This window comes from Carcharhinus amblyrhynchos, chromosome 9 (assembly GCF_965287045.1).
Source record: "Carcharhinus amblyrhynchos chromosome 9, sCarAmb.v2.hapA, whole genome shotgun sequence".
Taxonomy (NCBI): Eukaryota; Metazoa; Chordata; class Chondrichthyes; order Carcharhiniformes; family Carcharhinidae; genus Carcharhinus; species Carcharhinus amblyrhynchos.
Genome location: NC_137332.1, coordinates 97,038,332 through 97,056,931, shown reverse-complemented (window position 1 = coordinate 97,056,931; position 18,600 = coordinate 97,038,332). Strand labels below are relative to the sequence as shown.

The window sequence follows — 18,600 nt, the reverse complement described above, 5'->3', positions numbered from 1 at the left end:
GGATTCTAGCATACATGTGTTAACACGAACTTACCGGAGAATCGGAGGGAATGGTTTCAAGTTACTAAATCGTTTGATTACAGATATATGAATTATGAGCAGTGGGACAGTCGGCCCCTCGAGACCACTCGGAATTTCACTGAAGTCATGGCTGATCGGATTGTAATTTCAACCTCGCAATCTAGACTGTCCCACATATGCTTTCACTCGCTCCTTCATCAAGATTTTTTTCTAGCCCTGCCTTTGCTGTATTCAAGGCTCTACTTCCACTGTCGTGTGAGGAAGAGAATTTCAGAGACTAAAGATTGTCTGAGCGACCAGAATTCTACTCACCTGTGTGATAAATCATCCACCACTTATTTTCAAAAAGTGAACAATCGTTCAAGGTTGTACGGCTCAAGGAGTCGGGAAGCTTATGCGGGAAGTACTGAACAATTTTGAATGGATATGTGGAGAGGTAGAAAGTTAGTTTCCATCGGAACGGGTCATGAGTAAGACAAATTTTCTCTGAGTCGCCAAGTATTTGAAAACCATTCTTCTGTGATACAGAATCGAAAAGGAGAGCGCTTCATCTGCACGGCTATTCGAACGTATTGAGTTCGTGGGGCAATTCACTTCGCAGCAAGCTATACATGGTGCCGTGACTGTATAGTGATTAATACTCAAAGTTGTAATCACAGCAACCTCGGCTCGAATCCACGTCACGGCAGTACTTGTTTTGTTTTAAAATCGCTATCTGCCGTTCATGCTCAACCAACGCAGAAAAGAATTCCTTGGCAGAGGAAAATCATTTGCGGGAGGAAGTGTTTTGATGCAAAAGTGTTCATTCAGCAGCATAAAAGTTTATTATTCGCTTCACAATTCGGCTTACGTTAACACTGCTATGTAGTTACTGCGAAATAAGGGAGTCAAGAACCAGAGGTCATAGTCTGAGGATTCAGGGTCGACTATTTCAGACGGAGGTGAGAAGACATTTCTTTACCCAAAGAGTGGGAGCCTGTGGAATTCAATGCAACAGGAAATAGTTTATGCGAAAACATTGAATGTATTCAAGAGGGTGCTGGATTTTGCGCTTGGGATGAATGGGATCACAGATTATGGGGAAAGCAGGATGAGGCGACTGAGTTGGATGATCTACCATGATCATGATGAATGGCGGTGGCGGAACAGACATGAAGGGCGAAATAACCTCCTCCTGCTCCTATCTTCTAGGTTTCTATGTTTCTATGAAATTTCTTAGTCGTCACACTCTGAGGCATTTTCGGGTGCATTGTCCAAAAAGTTTGCATGGCCAACCCACATAACCAGCATGTCTTTCGGACCTATGGGAGGAAACTGGAGCACCCGAGAGAAGTCACGGGGTAACGTACAGAGTCAGCACAGATAGTGAGCCAAGGCGGAAATCCAATCTAGGTCTCTGCAGCATTGCCTCTCCAATAAAATCCTTCAGTTTCTTGCATCGTTGCATATCTCTGATGCTCCAGAATTCAAGGGCGTCTCTTGTCCCACATACTCGCCCTTTTCAAACTTCCGTTTCCTGCGGCTCATGCTCAGACAACGCAGAAAAAAAATCACAAAGGATAATCGTTTGCGGGAGGTGACGTGCTTTTATGGCAAAGCATGGCTTAATCAGTTACACAAATAATTCTATCTTGTATAGCGCCCTTACATTTCTCCGATGCTCCAAAATTCAAGGGCACATTCAGTATCTCCAGCAGAATAGATAAAAGATCACCTTCTCAAGGAAAACAAAGCTGTTTTTTTCACATGGTTTTTCTCATGGTAGCACTCTAGCCTGGGTGAAACAAAACACTTGAAGAGTCAAGGCTAGCGATTACAATGCCCCTTTTAATATTTTAATATTAGAATCGGAGAACTGTCTTGTATTCGTGCCATGATGCTTCTCCAACGTGCTGTGTGTTGGCTGTTTCAGAGAATTAACTTTATAAATCAGCTTATTGTAATAGTAACGATAAGCTGATTTATAAAGTTAATTCTCTGAAACAGCCAACACACAGCACGTTGGAGAAGCATCATGGCATGAATACAAGAGAGTTCTCCGATTCTAATATGCATATGCTGAAATGAATTAACAGGTGGACCAGAGAGGATGATTTGATGTTACTAAACCGTTTGATTACAAACAAATATACGAATTAGGAGCAGCGGTAGGCCGCCGGGCCCCTCGACACCGCTTCAACTTTCACTCATGTCACGGCTAATCTGATTTTAATTTTATCCGCACATTCGTGGCTTACCCGAGAGAAACTTTCAGCCAGTAATTTATGAAGATTCTTGCCAGCTCCGCCTCTCATATATTCAAAGACTTTGCATGCACTCTCTTTTGAGCAAAAGTTCCAGAGAGCAAATGTCCTCTGAATGACAGGAATTCTCTTAAGTTCCTTCGCAAATGAGCTTCAAGCCAGGCCAATATGTAACACCAACGCCATGTACTCATATTTGCCACAACAAATTTCATAAGGCTTCTGGAACTCTGAGGATCGTGCATCCAGCAGCTTTCGTTAATTCACAGCAAATGAGACGCCAATAAATTGGTCAAACATGATTTCTCTTCCACAAAGGACCTGCGGGCTTGAACTTTTCCACGTGCCCTGCGATAACATTTCTAAATAATATTTGCGAATATCTTACTTATGGCAGACTTTAGTCGAAGTGACAGGTTCTCCCTGCTTTCGTTTCCCTCTCTTTTTCACACCTGTCTTGAATTTGAAAACTAAATGCGATGGATGATGTGGCAATTTGTGAAGATTTCATTTCCTGCTAAGATCACAGAGAAGTCCTAGCTATTCCTTAAGGATAACAAAGGTTTACTGGTTTTGGCGGCAGTTAACTTCGTTCTCAAGTAATCTTAAAATCTGTTCCCCTTTTGAAAACTGCTATCAGACCATTCATCTATCTCAGGACTATTTATTTTCTGCTCAGATTTCAAACGGCCACGGTGGTTAGTTAGTTCGTGCAAATGAAGCTGGAGGATGTCTGACAATGCCTTGGCGGTGAGACGGAGGGGAATCCGAATCGTACCCATGACCTTTCATTGCACCACCAAGACAGACGATTGTAAAATGCATTTATCAATCCACTCAGTACTATACCTTGAAGAAGGCGGGCGATGACAAGGAATATGGTTATACGTCACATCCGCAAGCGATAGAATATCCTGGATGTAATGAGCAATTCTGGAAGGATCGGTGGTTTCCATTTGAAGGGATCATTAGTACGACAGATTTTCAGTCAGCAGCCAACGGATTGAAAGCTGAAACTAATTATTTGTGATAACGTGGCTGGCGGGAGAGCGTTGTCCTTCAGTTGGAGGACTGTTTGGACGTCGGGGTTTACTCAGGCACGCATCACTACTCGGTACCGCCGTGATCGTACAGTGGTCCGTAGTCGGCCTTATAACCACATCATCTTCGGTTCGATTCCATGTCACAGCATAGCTGAATTGAAAACACATACACTGACTCAAGCATGGCAGTCGTACCTGCGTCCCTGACAGCAGTCCTAACAATTGTGCGACCGTGCCGCCCCTTATAAAATCCTTCCATATCTGTCGCCGTTATACATATCTGATGCTCCAGCATGCAATGACGGCCTCTTGTCCCAGAAAGCACTCTTTCAGTAATTTGACTTAATTGATTTATTCATGTCACGTGTAACAACTGTACAGTGAAACATTTGTTTCTTCCGCGTTATACAGAAAAAAAAACATACCGTTGAATATAGGGAAGAAGAGGGTGCAGAATGTAATGTTACAGTATAGACTGGGTGTAGAGAAAGCTCAACTTAATATGAGATAGAGCCATTCAAAATTCTGATGGCAGGAGGAAAGAAGCTGTTCTTGATTCAGCTGGTGCATGGTCTCAGGCTTTTCTATCTTTTTTCCCAACGGAAGAAGGGGGAAGATAGCAAGTCCAGGGGAGGTGGGGTCCTTAATTATGCTGGCTGCTTTTTCGAGGCAGCGGGAATTGTACTCAGAATCAATGGATGAGAGGTTGTTTTGCGTGATATATTGGGTTCGATCACGACGTTTTGTAGTTTATTGCGACCTCTGACAGAGCAGAAGCCGTTCCAATCTGCGATAAAACAAGAAAGAGTACTTTCTATGTTTTCCTGCAAAAGTTGGCGAGTCACGTAATGGACATGCCAAAATGGAAAGAGTGAAGTAGTCACACTTTCCATTACAACCTTACATGTTTGTGACGTCGCCAAAGTATATGACTGTAAAATACATTTATCCCCCCACACAATTCTATGCCCTCAAGCTGGCAAACAGTGAATATGAAAACTCCCTCATGCGTAGCATACACTAACAACAGGTTTTGCTTGAAGTACAAAGCAATCTGAAATGATTTGCGGAGAGTTAGAAAAAACATGACATTCAGTCCGAACGAGTAGAACCGACAAGGTGGTCGTCTCTGGGCTACTGCCTGAACTGAGTGCAGACGGGCGTAGGGTTGACAGGATAAAGGAAGTGAATGGGTGGCTCAGGGATTGGTGTGGGAGGAATGGGTTCGAATTTATGGGGCATTGGCACCAGTATTGGGGTAGGTGGGACTTGTTCGGGCGGGATGGGGTTGGTCTGAATCGTGCTGGGACCAGAGTGTTGGCGAATCGAGTAAAGAGGACTGTAGACAGGGCTTTAAACTAATTAGGGGGGGGGGGAGGGTGCGAGGGTAGGTGACGCTACGAGGTCTAAAGTTAAGGATAGGGTACAGGTAAGGGAAGAGGCCGAGGATGTCCCAATTGGTGGCGTTACGGCAAATAGGGTCCAGGTGAAGGCTGGGATGAAAGCGCTTTATCTGAATGCACGAAGCATTCGGAATAAAGTGGATGAGCTGGTGGCGCAGATCGACACAAATGGATACGATCTGGTGGCCATTACAGAGACGTGGCTGCAAGGTGACAGGGACTGGGAGATGAATGTACAGGGCTATCAAGTGTTTAGGAAGGATAGGCAGGAGGAAAGAGGGGGTGGCGTAGCTCTGCTGATTAAGGATCGTATCAAGGTGGTAGCAAGGGATGATATCGGAGCCAAAGAGCAGAACGTGGAATCGTTGTGGGTGGAGATTAGGAACAGCAAAGGGAGGAAGACGCTGGTGGGTGTCGTCTATAGGCCCCCGAATAATGATCTGGAGGTGGGGCGGGCTGTTCACACGCAAATAAGTGCGGCGTGCAGGAATGGGACGGCAGTAGTTATGGGAGATTTCAATCTGCATATTGATTGGTCGACCCATGTTGGACGAGGTGGGCTCGAGGAGGAGTTCTTGGAATGCTGCCGGGATAATTTCCTTGAACAGTGTGTGTTGGAGCCGACGAGGGAGCAAGCTATCTTGGATCTGGTGCTATGTAATGAGGCGGGTAGAATTAGGGACCTTGCGGTGAAGGATCCTCTTGGAGAGAGTGATCATTGTATGGTGGAGTTTCTGGTGCAGATGGAGGAGGAGAAAGTGGGTTCCCGGACGCGCGTCCTTTGTTTGAATAGAGGGGAGTATGGTAGGATGAGAGAAGAATTGGCGAATGTGGACTGGGGGAATGTGTTGGAAGGTAGGTCTGCTGAGGAGCAGTGGAGGATCTTTAAGGAGATCTTTCTTGGTGCTCAGCAGAAATTTATTCCGATGGTTAAAAAGGACAGTAGGAAGAGAGGTAATAAGCCGTGGATAACGAAGGAGGTGAAGGAAAGTGTTAAATTAAAAGCGGAGGAATTTAGAGTAGCTAAGAGCAGTGGGCGAGAAGAGGATTGGGAAAGGTTTAAATGTCAACAAAGATTGACAAAGAAGTTGATAAAGGAGGGTAGGAGAAGCTATGAGGCTGGGCTAGCACTTAATATAAAAAAGGATAGCAAGAGTTTTTTATAAATATATAAAAAGGAAGAGGCTGGCTAGGGTGAACGTTGGTCCTTTAGAGGATGAGAAAGGGGAGCTAGTGGTAGGGGATGGGGATATGGCGAAGGTCTTGAATAACTTTTTTGTTTCTGTCTTCACGGAGGAGGACGTGAATAATTTGCCGGGTGTTAGCGATGGAAAGGTGGTAGGAATGGAGGGTCTTAATGACATTACTGTTACTAGAGAGGTGGTGCTCGACAGACTGGAGGGGCTGATTGTGGACAAGTCCCCAGGACCGGATGGAATGCATCCGAGGGTTCTGAAAGAAATGGCGGAGGTGATAGTGGATGCCTTGGTGGTTATTTTCCAGACGTCGCTGGATTCCGGGGAAGTGCCGGAAGATTGGAAAACGGCTAATGTTACGCCGTTGTTTAAGAAGGGTGCCAGGCAAAAGGCGGGGAATTATAGGCCGGTTAGTTTAACGTCTGTGGTAGGTAAAATGTTAGAATCCATCATTAAGCAGGAAATTGCGAGGCATCTTGAAGGGAATTGCTTGATAGGGCGGACGCAACACGGTTTCATTAAAGGGAAGTCGTGTCTGACAAATTTACTGGAGTTCTATGAGGATGTGTCTAGGGCAGTGGATAGAGGAGAGCCGGTGGATGTGGTCTTTCTGGATTTTCAGAAGGCGTTTGACAAGGTACCTCACAAGAGGTTATTGCAGAAGGTCAGGGGACATGGAGTTGGGGGTAGGGTGTTAGCGTGGATAGAGGATTGGTTGTCAAATAGGAGGCAGAGAGTGGGGGTCAATGGGTGCTATTCGGATTGGCGGATGGTGACTAGTGGGGTGCCCCAGGGGTCGGTGCTGGGGCCTCAGCTATTTACCATTTATATAGATGATCTGGAGGAGGGAACCGAGTGCAGGGTGTCGAAATTTGCTGATGACACCAAGATTGGGGGAACGGCAAATTGTGCGGAGGGTGTGGAGAGTCTGCAGAAGGATCTAGATAGGCTGGGCGAATGGGCCAGGAAATGGCAAATGGAATTTAATGTTGGCAAGTGTGAGGTGGTCCACTTTGGTAGGAAGAATGGTAGGAAGGACTATTACTTACGTGGCGAAAAACTGCAGCAGGCGACGGTGCAGAGGGACCTCGGGGTCCTTGTGCATGAGTCGCAAAAACCCAGCTTGCAGGTGCAGCAGGTGGTCAGGAAGGCGAATGGGATGCTGGCCTTCATAGCGAGGGGGATTGAATATAAAAGTAGGGAGGTCTTGCTGCAGCTGTATAGGGCATTGGTGAGGCCGCAGCTGGAGTACTGTGTGCAGTTTTGGGCGCCGCACCTGCGCAAGGATATTTTGGCCCTGGAGGGAGTGCAGAGGAGGTTTACTAGGCTGATACCGGAGTTGAGGGGATTGAGCTATGAGGAGAGGCTGAATAAACTAGGCTTGTACTCGTTAGAGTTTAGAAGAATGAGGGGAGATCTCATTGAGACGTATAAGATGATGAATGGGATGGATAGGATAGAGGTGGAGAGACTCTTCCCGCTCAAAAAAGACAGTAGGACTAGGGGGCACAGCCTCAAGATAAAGGGGAGGCGGTTTAGAACGGAGTTGAGGAGGAACTTCTTCACTCAAAGGGTGGTGAATCTCTGGAATTCTCTGCCCGTTGAAGTGGTGGAGGCTGCCTCGCTAAATATTTTTAAGAAGCGGGTTGATGGGTTTTTGATAAGAGAAGGGATTAAGGGTTATGGGGAGAGGGCGGGAAAGTGGAACTGAGCCACGACAGATCAGCCATGATCTTATTGAATGGCGGGGCAGGCTCGAAGGGCTAGATGGCCTACTCCTGCTCCTATTTCTTATGTTCTTATGTTCTTATGAGTCATTCGGAAGATAAATTACCAATCAGCAGCCTACAGTTTGAAAACTGAAACGATTTCATTGCGTCAGCCTGGCCGATCGGCAAGACGTTGTCGTCGAGCTGCTGGTCTGGGTGGACTTTAATCAGGCAGCCACTGCTGCACCATGCTTTCGTTGACACCGTAGTCGCATAATGATTGTTTGTCTGCTTTGTAACCGCAGCAGCCTCTGTTCAGAATCATGGCTAATTGAAATGTTTGGCTCCCTCGGGCTCATGCTCAAAAATGGAAAGAAGAATTAATTAGCAGAGGAGAATAATTTTGGACGGAGACATGTTTTGACACTGAAACATTCAATCAGTTGTTCGATAACAGCGATAAGAGGGAATATGGACATCACATTTTATTTCTCTTTCATTTCCGCAACTCCAGCATGGTATTTACCACAAAAAGCATTTTCCCATAACCTCTCCTGTCAGACTTACCTGGAGAACATCCCACATATCCGCACCCCTAGCCCGCACCATTGCCACCACGCAAAGACATGAATATTAATTGCCATATGTTGAGGCCCCAGCGCTATTCCCTATAGTACATTAAAGGTAACTTCCAGCCAACCAAAAAAAAACATCTGCGCTAACTCGGCTTTGTTTTAACAAATAGAAAGTTGATTGAGAAAATATCGGAACTTAGAATAGAAATATGCTTGCTGGCTGGCGCGGACAGAAAGATGCACGGAGTCATGGGTGGAAGAGGGAACTCACAACGTTAAAATGGCGCCGCGGACTCTATGGGGCGAAGGGCCTGTTTCCCGTGCTGTGTTGTTCTTTGCTCTTTGTTCTTTGTTATGACGAAGAGAGATTTGGACGCGAAAGGTGATGTCTGTTCTCTGTCAGAAACTGGCAGACCTGCTGCTATTTTCCAGATTGTCTCATTTTGTTGTTTTGCAGAGGGTTGTGTTTCAGTTGCAGGTCTGGGTGAAAGTATAGGTTGAAACACACAGGCGCTGCTGTAGCAGTTGATGTGTGCCGCCGTGATCGTATAGTGGTTAGTACTCTGCGTTGTGGCCGCAGCAACCTCGGTTCGAATCCGAGTCACGGCATTCATTTTTTCTTTTCTCTGAAAATATACGCCTCCTGCGACTCATGCTCAAAGAGCACATAAAACGAACTAGCAGAGTGGAATCATGTGCAGTAAAACCCATGTTTTGATGGCAAAAGGCTCAATCAATGGCGCATATAATCCGATCATATTCAACGCCGTTGAGTATCTCCGAGGCTCCAGAATTCAAATACATCTCTACTATCTCCAGCAGAAGAAATAAAAATTCTCCTTCCCAAATGAGAGTAAGGTTTTTTTTTCCCACAGTGTTTCTTCTGTTAGCACAGCTAACACAGCTGTTAGCAGAGCACAGGAAATTCGACGGATTTCAGGATGGAGATTACAATGCGATTTCTTCGTTATTATTGCGATAACTTGATCTGCAAAGTTAATTCTCCAAACAGTCGACGCAGAACACGGATCGAGAATCATTATACCATGAATACAAGTTAATTTTTGGATTGTAATATACATTTGCTGATGTCAAATCATAGGAGGAACGGAGGGGATAGTTTCAAGTTACTAAGTCGTTTGATTACAAACATAAGAATTACGAGCACTGGGCAAAGCCAGCCGCTTGACATCGCTCCGAATTTCACTGACATTATGGCTGATCAGATTGTAACTTCAACCCCACATTCCAGGCTACCCCAGATATCATTTCACTCCCTCTTATATCAAGAATTTCTGTAGCTCTGTCTTTCATATATGCCTTTTGCTGAATACATTTCCAGAAACTGACGATCCTCTGAGGGACAGACATTCTCCTCACAGCCTCGTTAAATGATCGGCCACTTATTTTGTTTAAAGCGATCGATCCAGATTGTCCGGCAGGAGGAACCCTTCTCTCCATGTCCAGCCTGTGAAAACCCCTCAAGATCTAAACTTTTTTGATCAAGTCGACTCTTATCCTTCTAAACTAAACTGGATTTAAGTTAAAACTCTCCACCTTCACCATAGATAAATCAGCCCTTCCTGGAATTAGTCTGAAAAAACTTTCATTGAACTAATTGTAAAGAAGGTACATTTTTCCTTAATTTAACCAACCGTTCCTATACATAATAATCCCTTTGAAACTGAGGCTCTACATTCCTATATTTGGAAACAATTCTGATTCCAATGTGCATCTTATTCGCTTCAGGATTATTTGCTGTATCTATTCATTAGACTTTTACAATGCCTGCACCACGACACTCAGGTCAATCTTTTAATTCATCGACTGGAAGATAATGTATGTCTCGATCCACTCGAAACCCGATAACACATGAAGAATTTCACTCTGTTCACCGCATTATTTTCATCGGGCCTCAAAATTAAACAAATTTGTTCGAAGTGATTCAGACAAAGGATGATTGGAAACAATAACAGAGAACAGCAGCGTCGACCCAATATACAATAGTCTCCGTGGTCTCACTTTGGAGCTTGACAGCGAAATGGAGGCAGGTGCTCAGAGCCGTGAATGATGAGTGCTGGACATTCGGAGGTGCCGGGCTCCAGAGAGAACATAACGTCCTTCTTCTGCTGAAGGTGAAATAACTCCTAACTACCTTTTCATGAATAGCCGAGAGCGTTATCTGTTTTCTTGTTATTGAGAAATCTGCATTAAAATAACAGACTTTCCATTCAATGCTGCGTGATCTTTGTGTCAATTGTTATAACTGATGTTATTTTGTTCAGTATCAGTGGGCGTCTCCAACAGTTTTTCAATTCGCCTCGTACAGTAAATAACTGAAGGTATAGAGTGGGGGAGGGGGGGAAGTAAAGTAACTCTGGTCCGGTAATTCCTCTAGGTTCACCCATCCACTAACAAAGTGGCATTTCCTTTGTGAATTATTTTATGTGCATGATTTCGCCCGCGGTCTTCAATCTGCATGTGATTGTTCCACTCTGAATTGGATTCAGTTCAGAATTTGACCGGAAAACACTTCTAGAAGTTATGAGCCCTATTGAAGCAGAGATAGCATTCCAGAATTTTAGTTTCGTAATTCTGCGGAATATTCTGAATATTCTGAATGCTGCCATGTTTTTAGATTGGGGAATTTTGCAGCAGGTGGATCATAATGAAATCAGGAAAACGATCATTACTTGGATGAAACACAATATCCGAAAGAGAGAGTATGAACACTGTCTTGTGTTCAGATTATGGCAGGAGTGAATTGTTTTCTGTACTGTTTGAGCATGAGCCGCAGGAAGCGTATATTTTTTTAAAGAAAATGAATGCCGTGACTCGGATTCGAACCGAGGTTGCTGCGGCCACAACGCAGAGTACTAACCACTATACGATCACGGCATTAACTGAACAACTGCTGCAAGTGTAGGCTCCCATTGCAAGCCATACGTTCACCCAGGTCTGCACTTCCTGCCATTTCTCCCAACTTCCGCATGATGCCAACCGTAACAAAGTATTTCCCATAACATCGCCTGTCATTATTAACTTGCATAATAGATGGTGCATAGCATTCAAAGGCTGGCACCCGGGCGTCATGAGCAATTGGTTGAAACCTGGATAGGAAAATAAGATCGAGCATGGTCTGTTGAAAAGTTCAAGTGAACTGAATGGCGGATAAATGAGACAATAAACATAATGTCGGAAAATGAGAGATTTACGAGATGTTTTGCATCATGTGAAAAACCTTCAGAATGACGGTGTTTTGTTGAAAAACAAACATTGAAATGTGTGTGAGAAGATATGTGGACGCTCTTCTACGAAATAAATAATCAAAAAAAAGGAAACTAAGTCGTTCGATAACAGCGAAACGCGGGAGTATCGACAACACATTTTATTCCACTTTCATTTCCGTTAAATCCAGCATGATATCCGCCATAAAATGCAATTTCCCATAACCTCGTCTGTCAGAGTTACCAGGAGACCATCCCAAAACCTAACCGCACCCCCAGCCCGAACCCCCACCACCCATCAAAAACAATGCTATCAATTGCTATATGTTGAGGCCCTCAGCGCTAATCACTATAGTAGACGACTGGACACGTCCTACCAACCAGAATAAAAAGACCGATCTGTACTAAGGTTGCTTTATTTTAACTAATAGAAAAGTGCTTTAGAATATATCGGTACTTCGAACAGAAATGTGGTTGCTGGCTGGTGCGGACGGAATGATGCACGGAGCTGACGAAGGGTGATGTGGACTCGAAGAGTTGAACGCTGTTCTCTGTCACAAACTGGCAGACTTGCTCCTATTTTCCAGTATTTCTGTTTTGTTGTGTTCCAGACAGCTGTGTTTCTGTTGCAGAACTGGGTGAACGTACGTCTTGCAACGGGAGTACGCACTTGTCGCAATTGTTCGGTGGCGCCGTGATCGTATAGTGGTTAGTACTCTGCGTTGTGGCTCATGCAGCAACCTCGGTTCGAATCTGAGTCACGGCACTTATTTTCTTAAAAAAAATACGCCTCCTGCGACCCATGCTCAAACAGTACAGAAAATAATTCACTCCTGCCATCATGGACCATCGATCATTACACTCCATTTGCAGATTTTTCACACTCATTTAACCAGTTGCCCCTACATGTTATTCACACTACTTTCCTATTTATCTTTGTTTCGTGAGCAAACTAAGCAAGCACGAGCTTCAGTTAATTAATCTAAGTCATTTTTAAATGACAGAACGTTGAGACCACAATAGCTTGTTCATGTGCCATACCACTGATCACATCTTGTCAGCTACATATAACGCTGCTTTTTGTTAGCTAGCCAATCTTCAATCCAGGTCAATATGTGATCTACTACGCCAGGAAATAGTATTTTCAGTAAGAACATTGCTCCTGGCTCCTGGAAATCTGAGGTTCGTGCATCCATCAGTTTCCTTTAATTGAAAGCAAATATGTCTACTATAAATTTGCGAAACAAGTTTTCCCTTTTATATAAGGTCTTATATCCTTGAACTCTTCCATGTTCCCCTCTCTTTATATTTCTAAATAATGATTGTTTACATATTCGCCTGGCAGGCTTTAGGCGGAGTAACCTGCTGTTTCTTGCTTTCTGCGTTCCTCGCATTTTCTTGAGGATTTTACTTTCTGTTAATTTCAGAGACAAGCCCTAATCTGGTTCCTCAATGAAAGGGAAGGCTTAATGTTTGTGACAGCAGCTAAGTTCGCTCGCTGAGAATTCGGGAAATCCGTTCATCTTTCCAAAACTGCTGGTAGAAATTCTGTGTACCTCAACGGGTTCTGTTTATCGTTCAGGGTTCGACTATGCGCGGCATTTAGATACTTTGGAGAAATGAAGATTCATGAAATCTGTCGATGACCTTTCGACGCGGAGGGCCGGAGGTGTGGGGGCGGGCGGGGCGAGAGGGACTGGGGCGGGGAGGGGGTGGTGGGGAGAGGAGACGGCTGCCTGAAGTGTAGTTAAGAATTCGATCAAATCGTCCCCACGGTCTTTCGGCACTCGCATTAAGAAGTCCACATCTACCAAATCTGCGCCACTAAGACGAATGGTTGTGTAACGCATTAATCCCTCCACTCAACTCTGCGCCTTGACAGCAGGCGGTGAACAGAGAAAAAAAAACTGTCATGTGTAACATGCACTAACAACAGAACATGCGAGAAATGCTGAGCAATTCTGGAATGATATGTGGAGAGGTAGAAAATGAGTTTCCCTCTGAACAGGTCATTACTGAGACAGACTTTTTCTCAGCAGACAATCGGTTGAAAGCTGAAACTGTTCTTCTGTGACAAAGTGCCGAGAAGGAGAACGCTATCCTTCACTTGTAGGCTTCGAAGGACGCACGAATTTACCCGGCCAACAAGTCACTGCAGCAAACTACGCTTGGCGCCGTGATCGTGTAGTGGTGTAATACTCAGCGTGGTGGCCTCAGCAACTTCGGCCTGAATCCAAGTCACGACAATGGTTGAGTACAATATTTGGCTTCCTTTCTTTTATCCACAGTACCAGAGTAGGACGGGGATGCTTTAGAGAGGGTGGAAAGTAGTTTTACCAGGGCGTCGCGTTTTCTGGCCTCGACATCACATTATTTTGTTCTTTCATTTCAGCTAACCTCAACATGATGCCTTTCATAAAATTCATTTTTACATAACCTCGCCTTTGAGGCTTACCTGGAGAATATCCCACAACTCAACCACTATAACAAAAGGATTCTAGAAATCTAAGGACAATGCGCCCAGCAGCTTCCCTTAATTCACAACAAATGTAACTCCAATAAATTGTTCAAATATGTTTTCTCTTCCACAAAAGGCCTGATAGCCCTGAACTTTTCCAACTGTGCCACTATAATAGCTCTAAGTAACAACTACTAATGTTTTCCCGATGCGAGACTTTAGTCCAAGTGACCTATTGTGTCTTGCTTTCTGTCTCCCTCCCTTTTTCAAACCAGTTTTGAATTTGAAAACGGGTGCTATGGTTGACATGGCGATTCGTGATGATTTCGTTTCATGCTGAGATCACAGACAAGCCGTAACCTGATTCCTGAATGAAACCGAAGGGTTAATGGTTGAGCGGCAACTCACTTGATTCTGAGAAAATCCCTGAGAGTCGCTCGTTTTTCGAAAATTGCAGCCAGACCTTCAGGTTACCCGACCGGTTGCTGATTCTTGTTCAGATTTCGAACGTCCGCGGTATGTGGTGAGTTTTTGTAAATGAAGCTGTAACATTTCCAACGATTTCGTTCAAGGCAAAGGACGAGGGGCGGTTTAGGGGATGGAGGAGGTAGAATCTGAATCATAACCACGGCCGTTGAACAATCGCATTCATAGCTTCAGCATCTATCAAAGACAGCGTAATTACACACCTGAGCCAAGTGATTGTAAAATGAATTCGTCCCTTCACTCAATTCTGTGCCTCATGGACGGCAAACAGACACGGCAGAACATGCGGGAAGTGATGAACAATTCTGAAACGATATGTGGAGAGATGGAAAATGAGTTTGCATCTAAACATGCCATGAGGGAGACAGATTTTCTCTCAGCCGTCAAGGATGTAAAGCTGAAATCATTCTTCTGTGATTCTTCTCGTGAAGGATAGTGCTAGCCTTCAGTTAAAGGACTGTTTGGACGTATTAACACCGGCACGGTAAGCTACGTGTGGCGCGGTGGTCGACTGGTGGTTGGTACTCTACGTTATAGGGGCAACAACCTCGATTCGCGTCCCAGTCATGGTGATAGTTTTAAACAGTTCGCTTTCTGCGGTTCATGCTCAACCAATGCATAGAAGAATTACTTCGCGGAGGAGAATCGTTTACGGGAGGAACCGTGTTTTGATGGCAAACTATTCAATCAGCTGCATAAAATGTATTATTCGCGTAGGCTCACATTAGCACTGCTATAAAGTTCCTGCGTAATAAGGGAGTCCAGAACCATGGGTCACACGGAAGGCTTCAGGATGGACCATTTAGGACGGAGGCGAGAAGACATATGTTCACATAAAGAGTGGAATTCATGACCTCATATTGCTAAAACATTAACTGTATTCAAGAGACGGCTGGATATAGCACTTGGGCCGAATGAGATCAAAAGTTATGAAGAAAAAACAAGATTACACAATTGGTTTGGACGATCCACCATGAATGACGGAGCAGGATCGAAGGATGGAATGGCCTCCTGTTCCTCCTATCTTCTAGATTTCTATGAAATCCCCTAGTCGTCCCACTGTGAGGTATTTTCGAGTCCATTGAGCAAGAATTTCACACGGCCAACGCATCTATCTAACATGTCTGTCGGACTTGTGAGGAAACGCGCAGGAAGAACGTGAAGACTTGGTGCATATAATGACCTAAGCCAGGAATCGAATCCAGATCTCTGGCAGCTTTGCTAAGGATAACGCCACCGTGCCACCCCCTGTAACATTCTTCTATATCTAGCGCAGTTCCATGTCTCTGATGCTCCAGAATTCACGGGTGCCTCCTGTTCCAGATGGTCTCCCTTTTGAACATTCGGTTCCTGCGGCTCATGCTTAAACAACGCAGTAAACTAAAATATTCGCAGACGAGAATCATTTGCGGGAGGAAACGTGCTTTGATGGCAAAACATGGCTCAGTCAGTCGCACATACAATTCTATTATGTATAACGTGCTTACATTTCTTTCATGCTCCAGTATTCAAACGCACCTCGCTATCTCCAGCAGAACAAATAAAAATTCACCTTTCCAAGGGGGAAAAAAAAAGTTTTTTTTCTCCCACGGTTTTTCTCATGGCAACACTCGAGACAACATGGAACAAAAGCTTCAAGATTTAAGAGCGGCGATTACAATGCCCTTTCTATATCTTACACATTTGTTCATTATTATTACAATAAGCTGATTGTAAAATTAATTCTCCAGAACAGTTAACACACAACACAGTTGCAGAAGTATAATGGCATAAATGCAAGAGAGTTCTCGGATTCTATAACTGTGTTGCAGTGAATTAACAGGATGACCAGAGGGGATGATTTGATGTTACTAAACTGTTTGATTGCAAACAAATATACGAATTAGGAGCAATAACAGGCCATCCGGATCCTCGACACCGTTTCGACTTTCACTCAGGTCATGGCGGATTTGATTTTAACTTCATCGCCACAATCATGGCTTACCCGCGCTAAACTTTCAGCCCGTCCTTAATGGAGAATGTTACCAGCTCCACCTCTCTTATATTCAAAGATTTTGCTTCCACTGTGTATTGAGCAAACGAGTTTCAGAGAATGAAGGTCCTGAGTGACAGAAATTCTCCTAAGTTCGTTCTTGTAGGATCTTCAAACCAGACTAATATGTTACCCCTCTACGCAATTTGCTCGTATTTTCAGCAACAAGCTTCGATGTAGTGCGATACCAAAAGGCTTTTGGAACTTGAAGTACCGTGCATCCAACAGCTTTCATTAATTCACAGCAAATATATGTAAACAAATTGGTCAAACATGTTTTCCACTCCACAAAGAGCCCATAGATTTGAACTTTCTCAATTGACCTGCCATAACACCTCTAAATCATGATTGCGAATAGTTTTCCTTTGACAGACTTTAGTCTAAGCGACATATTGTTCCCTGCTTTCTGTCTCCCTCTCTTTTTCAGACCAGTGTTGAATTTGAGAACTGGATGTGCGTTGAATGATATGGCGATTGGTGACGTTTTCAGTTGCTGTTAAGATCACAGACAAGTCCTAACCTGCGTCCCTCATGAAAACAAAGACACGCTGGTTTTGGCGGCAGTTAACTTCCTGATCAGGTCATCTTAAAATCTGTTCCTATTTTGAAATTGCTGTCTGATCTTTAGTCTGCCTCAGGAGTTTTTTTTTCGATCAGATATCAAACGTCCACGGTATTTATTTAGTTCGTCCAAATGAAGCTGGGTGATTCTGACGGTGCGTTGGGTATGGGTATTCGAATCTTACCCGTGATTTTCATTGCACCGCCAAGACAAAAGATAGCAAAATACCTTTCTCATTCCACTCATTTCGATGTCTTGGGGACGGCAGGCAATGACAAGGAAAACTGTCATGTTTCATGAGAACATAAGAACATAAGAAATAGGAGCAGGAGTAGGCCATCTAGCCCTTCGAGCCTGCCCCGCCATTCAATAAGATCATGGCTGATCTGTCGTGGCTCAGTTCCATATTCCCGCCCTCTCCCCATAACCCTTAATCCCCTCGCTTATCAAAAATCCATCAACCCGCGTCTTAAAAATATTTAGCGAGGCAGCCTCCACCACTTCAACGGGCAGAGAATTCCAGAGATTCACCACCCTTTGAGTGAAGAAGTTCCTCCTCAACTCCGTTCTAAACCGCCCCCCCTTTATCTTGAGGCTGTGCCCTCTAGTCCTACTGTCCTTTCTGAGCGGGAAGAGTCTCCCCACCTCTATCCTATCCATCCCATTCATCATCTTATACGTCTCAATGAGATCTCCCCTCATTCTTCGAAACTCTAACGAGTACAAGCCTAGTTTATTCAACCTCTCCTCATAGCTCAACCCCCTCAACTCCGGTATCAGCCTAGTAAACCTCCTCTGCACTCCCTCCAAGGCCAAAATATCCTTGTGTAAGTGCGGCGACCAAAGCTGCACACAGTACTCCAGCTGCGGCCTCACCAATGCCCTATACAGCTGCAGCAAGACCTCCCTACTTTTATATTAAATCCCCCTCGCTATGAAGGCCAGCATCCCATTAGCCTTCCTGACCACCTGCTGCACCTGCAGGCTGGGTTTTTGTGACTCATGCACAAGGACCCCGAGGTCCCTCTGCACCGTCGCCTGCTGCAGTTTTTCGCCCCATAAGTAATAGTCCTTCCTACCATTCTTCCTACCAAAGTGGACCACCTCACACTTGCCAACATTAAATTCCATTTGCCAGTTCCTGGCCCGTTCGTCCAGCCTATCTAGATCCTTCTGCAGACTCTCCACACCCTCCGCGCAATTTGCCGTTCTACCAATCTTGGTGTCATCAGCAAATTTCGACACCATACACTCGGTTCCCTCCTCCAGATCATCGATATAAATGGTAAATAGCTGAGGCCCCAGCACCGACCCCTGGGGCACTCTACTAGTCACCACCCACCAATCCGAATAGCACCCATTAACCCCCATTCTCTGCCTCCTATTTGACAACCAATCCTCTATCCACGCTAACACCCTACCCCCAACTCCATGCCCCCTTACCTTCTGCAATAACCTCTTGTGAGGTACCTTCTCCAACGACTTCTGAAAATCAAGAAGGACCACATCCACCGGCTCTCCTCTATCCACCGCCCTAGACACATCCTCATAGAACTCCAGTAAATTTGTCAGACACGACTTCCCCTTAACGAAACCGTGCTACGTCTGCTCTATCAAGCAATTCCCCTCAAGGTGCCTCGCTATT

The 18,600-nt window shown here is 44.7% G+C and overlaps 2 non-coding genes across 2 annotated transcripts; one reads left to right on the top strand and one right to left on the bottom strand.

Moving 5' to 3' along the window:
- Nucleotides 1-8,727: 8,727 nt before the first annotated feature.
- Nucleotides 8,728-8,799, top strand: trnah-gug (transfer RNA histidin (anticodon GUG)). The gene has a single exon. It is a non-coding gene; the product is annotated as a tRNA-His (tRNA).
- Nucleotides 8,800-11,016: 2,217 nt separating this feature from the next.
- Nucleotides 11,017-11,088, bottom strand: trnah-gug (transfer RNA histidin (anticodon GUG)). The gene has a single exon. It is a non-coding gene; the product is annotated as a tRNA-His (tRNA).
- Nucleotides 11,089-18,600: the final 7,512 nt, after the last annotated feature.